Genomic DNA, 7,650 nt, shown 5'->3' with positions numbered 1-7,650 from the left:
ATAACTATTAGGGTGGCAGGCCAGGTACTCAGGAATGTAAGAGGTGAGATCTAGTGTGGATTTATGGTAAGAAAGTTATTCCTGGGGGAAGTGATTATAAGTTAAAACCTGAAAAATTAGACAGGAAAGGTTGGGGAGAAAATTGAGGGAAAATGGGTTCCAGGCAGAGGTATTATGGAAATAAAGTCTTAGGCTATAAAGACCATGTCACTGTCTAGAAAAGAAAAATAATCTAGCATGAATGTAAAGTAGAATACGAGTTTGAAAGTTGGCTGTATAGGATAAATAAAGCTTACCATCTCTTTGAGAGACAGCTCTCTTTTCTTTTCACTATTCATACTTATTTAGTTCTTTTTTGCTTACATTGGTCTAACTCTTCTCTAAAAGGCTTACTTAGCATTTCGTCATTAACTCATAGTTCCTTTTAAGAGGGATAGTGTGATTTGTCTTTGCCATGTCTGGAAGTCCTAGTCCTACTGTTCAGCACTCTAAGAAAGATTCCTGTTTGATGTCTGACTTTCACAAACGTGGCTCTCAATTTAGTATCTGTCTTCAATGTTCAATTTTTTTTTATGAATCTTTATTTTTTTATCTTTAAAGTAAATGCAATGTTGTCTATTTCAAATGAATATTGTGAGAAATAAGAGAGATTAAGCTTGCAAAATCATCTAGCATTGTAGTAACTGGTGAACAGTCTATATGCAACCAACACGAATTCCTGTTTTGTGCTTAGGGTATAAGAAAAAAAAATTTGGTTGCATTCATGGCTGTCCATATTTCACATATGCCCATGTATCTGGGAGTATGGGAATGGTATATGTAAACAAATAAAGAGTACATGAAATTGTTGCCCCAGGGAATTTACAAAAGTGGATAAAGATGCTACCATTACTGCTATTAATTTTAACAATGAGTATAGTTTTTTATAGTTGTAATTCCTCACTTGTCCAAGCCGTTGAGTGAAAATAACTAGGATAGTTAAGTCACCTGCTAGTACTGCAACCTTGTGTATGAATTTTTGTACCAATTAGGAAAACTCAGTGTGTTCTGGATAATATAAAATGTGTATTAAAATATAAAGTTGGATTGATTCAGAATAATTGGAAACTTAGCTAAAAATATTAAAATATATAAACTCAGTTTTTATTTAAAATTGGTGAAATTGTTTAGTTTTCCTCCTTTGCTACAATCCCTCAATCTTATGACTTCATCCCAAAGCCACACTTAGGAAACATGTAGGAGACTTGCCAAAATACAAAGACAAAATTGTTCTCTGTGAATTTTACAGAGATCATTGTTCGTCCAATTTGAATCACATTAAGACTATAGCATTGCCAAATAAAATATCATTACCTGGCATTTTGGATGTCCTCCTGAATATTCAACAATCGTTCTTGATCTTTAGTGGAACTTTTCTAGTATTGAAAACCACAAAGCAATATGGAAACACTCAATTTTGTTGTTCACTTAAAAATATATACATATATTTTTTTTATATATATACATAGAGAGAGAGAGAAAGAAGATGATACAAGTCAGTTCTGAGAGGTCTTCTCAGATTACTTAATAGTATGAACTACACTATGGTCTCTATCGGAACACATTCTTATTTAGAAGTAAGAGATTCAACACACAAAGTTAAAACCATACTGGATGTTATGTTCCACCATATCTTTTCAATGTGTAAAGCCTATTGGTTGATTTTGTCCATCAGTAGATAAAGAAAAATTATTGTCTAAATGCTGTTGGTTGATCTATCACTGGATTTGAAGTTAAGTTCAAATAGCCTACCCAAAAATGATTTTCCAAACTTAATTCTTTTTTCTTCCTATTGGCCCAAATCCCTTGTGTTGATCCTTCACAGACCCTGCATTTCTTTTGAATAGCTGCATTCCCTTAATATCCCATCTTTGTTTTAAAAAGTATCTTTCCATAGGAGTGGCAGGAGGCTTTAGCTTAGACTCTTTTACTTGGCACTAATCAAGTACCCTCATAAAATATCGCATGTTTCAATGTGTCCAGAGAATAGGAGGCTCAGAAAATGCACCCTTTTTAATAATATCCATACACTGCTTCATAAACGCACCCAAGAGTGTAGATGGAACTTACAGTATTAGGAAGGGCAGAAGAAATAGCATAGCTTGCCTGAACTTCTGAAATCTTAAGACGGATTATGCAAATGGAGACAACCAGTCTGGTGCTCCCAGGGAAGTGGATGAGGTTCTATTTAATCTGAGTTAAACATTAGTAGAAAAAAAAAAAAAAAAAAGGATTTTGCTAGTTTTTATATTTGAATTGGACTGACATCTGGCTCTAATTTGCTTTCAAAACTGAATTCCTTTTATCCAATTCATACAGGTCCAAAATTACCATTTTTTTTTTTAAATCTTGCATTTTAAAAACAATTACATAGTTCAGAAAAAGAAATTGTAGTGTTAATTTCTGCTCACTAGAGGGCACTAAAAAGTACTGAGATGAGATGAAAAGTACTCAATATTTTACCTTTGATGATTTTTGATGGAATAATTGTCATAACATTTAAATCCTTTAAAAGAAACTCAGGAGCAATAGTAGGATTAATAGTTCATTATAAGTATTAGCTTTGAAAAAAATAAGACTGTAATATTATGTTTTAAAAGTGACAATTACATCAGATTTCCCTAAAAGAACGCATTTCTGAATATTAGTGCCTCACCACATTTTATTTGAATCTCCCAAATCTCATTTTATAATCAGTCTTCTCTTTTCTGAAGTTGTGATTGCCAAACAGATTTTTAATAGGCTTTTATTTTAAACCTTCATAGTAACTTTTCCAACCATCTTGATATAATCACATCAGTGTACTATGATATTATTAAGTGCTCAACAATCAACCATCATTAGGGCTGGGAAACACTGGTTGTCTATTGGGTGGATGGCTAATGTTTAGAGCTAACTTATACAAGCTTTTTATTTTATAGCTTTCAAATGTACTTAAAAGCATAAGCATTGTTCAAACAGTCTATAGCATGCTTTAATCAACAGTTTTTTCTGTATTGCTTTCTTATTGTACCCTTTTTTCCCCTTTTCCCATTGCACTTATCCTTCTCGGCACTTGGATATTCTGTTAACTCTTAAATAACTTCTTATAAGTCACATAGAAACACAGGCAAAACTTTTTTTTCCCTGTCCTTTCTAGTCATGTTCATCAACTAATAATAAGAAAATAATAAGAATAGAACTTTGTGTGCAATAGATTGGAAGTCATTTTCAATTCTGTCTGAATCGAGAAACCATTACCTTTAGTGCTCATCTTTGAAGTGTGCACTATAAAAGCATTAAAGGGCGAAACTTAAAAATAGATATAAACACAAGCCACCAGAAAGACAACAACAACAACAAGATGACAAAAACAAAGAGATGAAAGTATCGATTCTATAATTTATCATCGTCAAAGAAATGTAAATGTATTTGATTTTAGAAAATGTGAGTAGGAGGGATTCGTCTTATCTGGGAGATACTGTTCATGGAGTTAGACTTTAAACAAACTCACAATAAATATACCAGTTGTTTCCATTGACACAGGAAAATAAGCCTGTGAATATACCAATTGATATAAACTTTTGTGTGCCCAGAAAAATAACTTTTTCTACATAACATCTTTGATATATTTTGTTGGCTATTATCACCAGGTATAAGGATAAGGATAACATCTAGACTTTAAGTTGCAATAGTCTGCGAGGAAGTAACATTAAAAACAGTAAACATTTGTATGCTATAATAAAATAGTATGTAAACTGAAAAATGGATGTCAAAGCAATATCCAATTTGTCAGAATCAAATCAAATGACAGAGTTTGATATATAGAAAGGCAGCAGTTCTCACCTTAAATGATGCCAGTGTGTACATATTAATAGTATATTCTGGTTGAAATATATTTCTTAATGTAGGCATTTTTCATTTTTTAGTCTAGATTACTCTTTTCCATTTTCTGTTTTCTATCCTTAAACACCACAGGCAGCATAGCATGATGTTTTAGAGTCAAGCTGTTTCAGTTGGAATCTTGACTCTATTTTTTAATGGTGGTATGGGCTTTAACAAGTTGCTTAACTTCCATGTGGTCCAATTTCTTCACCTACAAAATGGTAATAATAGTGAAAGTGGTGTTTTGAAGATGAAATGAAATTATTTATCTAAGGTGCTCAGTTGGAATATATAGCCTTGGTGACAGAAACAATGCCAGAGGTCACATGATAGAATTTTGCAAGACCAACAACCTCTTAATTGCAAATACGTTTTTCACCAACATAAATGGTGACTACAGATGTGGACCTTGCCACATGGAATACACAGGGATCAAATCAACTACATCTGTGGGAAGAGATGATGGAAAAGTTCAATATCATCTGTCAGAACAAGGCCAGGAGCCAACTGCAGAGCAGACCATTAATTGCTCATATGCAAGTTCAAGTTGAAACTGAAGAAAATTAGAACAAGTTGACAAGAGCCAGAGTACGACCTTGAGTATATTCCACCTGAATTTAGAGAGCATCTCAAGAATAAATTTGACCCAATGAACACTAATGACTGAGGACCAGACAAGTTGTGGAATGACACCAAGGACTTCATACATGAAGAAAGCAAGAGGTCATTAAAAAGATAGGAAAGAAAGAAAAGACCAAAATGGATGTCAGAAGAGATTCTGAAACTTGCTCTTGAATGAAGAGTAGCTAAAGTGAAAGGAAGAAATGATGAAGTAAAGAGTTGAACAGAAGATTTCAAAGGGCAGCTTGAGAAGACAAAGTAATGTATTATAATGACATGTGTAAAGACCTGGAGATGGAAAACCAAAAGGGAAGAACACACTTTGCATGTCTCAAGCTGAAAGAACTGAAGGGAAAATTCAAGCCTTGAGTTGCAATATTGAAGGATTCTATGGGGAAAATATTAAACAATTCAGAAAGCATCAAAAAAAAAAAAAAAAAGAAAAAGGTGGAAGGAATACATGGGGTCATTATACCAAAAAGAATTGGTTGACATTCAACCATTTCAGGAGGTATCATACGAGCAGAAACCAATGGTACCAAAGAAAGAAGTCCAAGTTGTGCTGAAGTCATTAGAGAAAAACAAGGCTTCAGGATTGATGGAATACCAATTGAGATGTTTCCACAAATGGATGCAGCGTTGGCACTACTCTCTAGTCTATGCCAAGAAATTTGGAAGACAGCTACCTGGCCAACTGCCTGGAAGAGATCCACATTTATGCCTATTCCCAAGAAAGGTGATCCCATTGTATGTGGAAATTATTGAACAATATCATTAATATCACACTCAAGTAAAATTTTGCTGAAGATCATTCAAAAGCGGCTGCAGCAGTATATTGACAGAGAACTACCAGAAATTCAAGGCAGATTCAGAAGAGGACGTAGAACCAGGGATATTATTGCTGATTTCAGATGGACCCTGGCTGAAAGTAGAGAATATCAGAAAGATGTTTACTTGTGTTTTATTGACTGTGCCAAGACGTTTGACTGTGTGGATCATAACAAATTGTGGATAACATTGCGAAGAATGGGAACTCCAGAACACTTAATTGTGCTTATGAGGCACCTTTACATAGATCAAGAGGCAGTTGTTCAGACAGAACAAGGGGATACTGATTGGTGTAAAGTCAGGAAAGGTGCGCGTCAGGGTTGTATCCTTTCAGCACACCTATTCAATCTGTATGTTGAGCAAATAATCTGAGAAGCTGAACTTTATGGAGAAGAACAGGATGTCAGGATTGGAGGAAGACTGATTAACAACCTGCATTATACAGATGACACAACCTAGCTTGCTGAAAGTGAAGAGTACTTGAAGAACTTACCAACCGATATCAAAGACCACAGCCTTCGGTATGGATTACATCTCAACATAAAGAAACCCAAAATCCTCACAACTGGACTAATAAGCAACATCATGATAAAAGGTGAAAAGATTGAATTTGTCAAAGGTTTCATTTTACTTGGATCCACAATCAACATCCATGGAAGCAGCAGTCAAGAAATCAAAGGGAGCATTGCATTGGGCAAATCTGCTGCAAAAAGCCTCTGTAAAGTGTTGAAAAGCAAAGAAGTCACCTTGAAGACTAAGGTGTGCCTGACTCAAGCCGTAGTGTTTTCAATTGCCTCCTATGCATGTGAAAGCTGGACAATGACTGAAGAATTAAAAGTTGTATTGGCAAAGAATATTAAATATACCATGGACTGGGAAAAGAATGAACAAATTTTTCTTGGAAGAAGTACAACCAGAATGCTCCTTAGAAGCAATAATGGCAAGACTAACCCAAACACCCAGTGCTGTCGAGTCGATTCCGACTATAGTAACCCTATAGGACAGAGTAGAACCGCCCCATAGAGTTTCCAAGAAGCGCCTGGCGGATTCGAACTGCCGACCCTTTGGTTAGCAGCCGTAGTACTTAACCACTACGCCACCAGGGTTTCCCTGACAACATGTCCAAAATATATGAGAATGGCAAAACTACATCTCACATATTTTGGACATGTTGTCAGGGAGGATTAGATCCTGGAGAAGGACATCATGCTTGGTAACATAGAGGTTCAGCGAAAAAGAGAAAGAACCTCAATGAGGTAGATTGACACAGTGGCTGCAACAATGGGCTTAAATGTAACAATTGTGAGGATGACACAGGACTGCACAGTGTTTTGTTCTGTTGTACATATGGTCACTATGAGTTGGAACTGACTCAGTGGCACCTAACAACAACAACGAGGTGCTCAGATTGATGCTTATCACATGAACAGCAATATATAAGTGTTCAGGGATAGTTTGAATTAATTAAATGCTGAGTTATTTATGATATTTAAAGATTTTTCAATTGATATTTTTTCCATTGTATACATTTTCTTGAACTAAAATCCTATTTTAATGATTAATCAAACCAGTTGCCTTCAAATCAATTCCGTCTCATTGAGTAGAACTCTAACCAACAGCATTTTTTAAAATTTTATTTTCTTGTTGAGAACATACACACCAAAACATATATCAATTCAACTGTTTCTACATGTGCAATTCAGTGACATTATTACATTCTTTGAGTTGCACAACCATTCTCACTCCTTTTCTTAGTTGTTCCTCCTCCATTAACATAAAATCACTGTCCTCTAAGGTTCCTACCTAATCTTTTGAGTAGATTTTGCCTCTTTGTTCCAATATAGATAGTTTTTAAAAGAGCATGATGCCCAAAGCAGACATTTTTTTACTAGTTAAGCTAAAAATATATAGAACACTTCATGAATTTACGTGCATCCTTTCTCAGGAACATTCTACTTAACTCTGTATCATTCCAATTTTAGTATATGTGCTGCTGAAGCAAGCACCAACCCATAAATTTTTCATGGTTGTGATCTTTCAGAAACAGATCACCAGACCTTTTTCCTGAGGTGCCTCTGGGTGAGTTCAAACCCCTAACCTTTTGGTTATTTGCCCAGTGCTTAACCATTTCAGATGTATAGTTTTTCTATTACTATTAAAGTCTGTAGAGAGGTTAAATTGAGTAATCTTTGATAAAAGAACTTTGGACTTTGTTGATCTTTAAAGAATTTTTTCAGAGTAATGATATGATTGGGGTATACATTTTAAGACTTTATGGTGAGTATTAATTGAAAGAGA

General features: G+C 34.8%; 1 non-coding gene across 1 annotated transcript; it reads right to left on the bottom strand.

The window, feature by feature from the left end:
- Nucleotides 1-7,253: 7,253 nt before the first annotated feature.
- On the bottom strand, nt 7,254-7,358 carry LOC126076580 (U6 spliceosomal RNA). Its single transcript, XR_007517514.1, has one exon. It is a non-coding gene; the product is annotated as a U6 spliceosomal RNA (small nuclear RNA).
- Nucleotides 7,359-7,650: the final 292 nt, after the last annotated feature.

The sequence above is a fragment of the Elephas maximus genome, chromosome 4, assembly GCF_024166365.1.
Source record: "Elephas maximus indicus isolate mEleMax1 chromosome 4, mEleMax1 primary haplotype, whole genome shotgun sequence".
In the NCBI taxonomy this organism is placed as follows: Eukaryota; Metazoa; Chordata; class Mammalia; order Proboscidea; family Elephantidae; genus Elephas; species Elephas maximus.
This window is presented reverse-complemented; position numbering and strand designations above follow the sequence as displayed.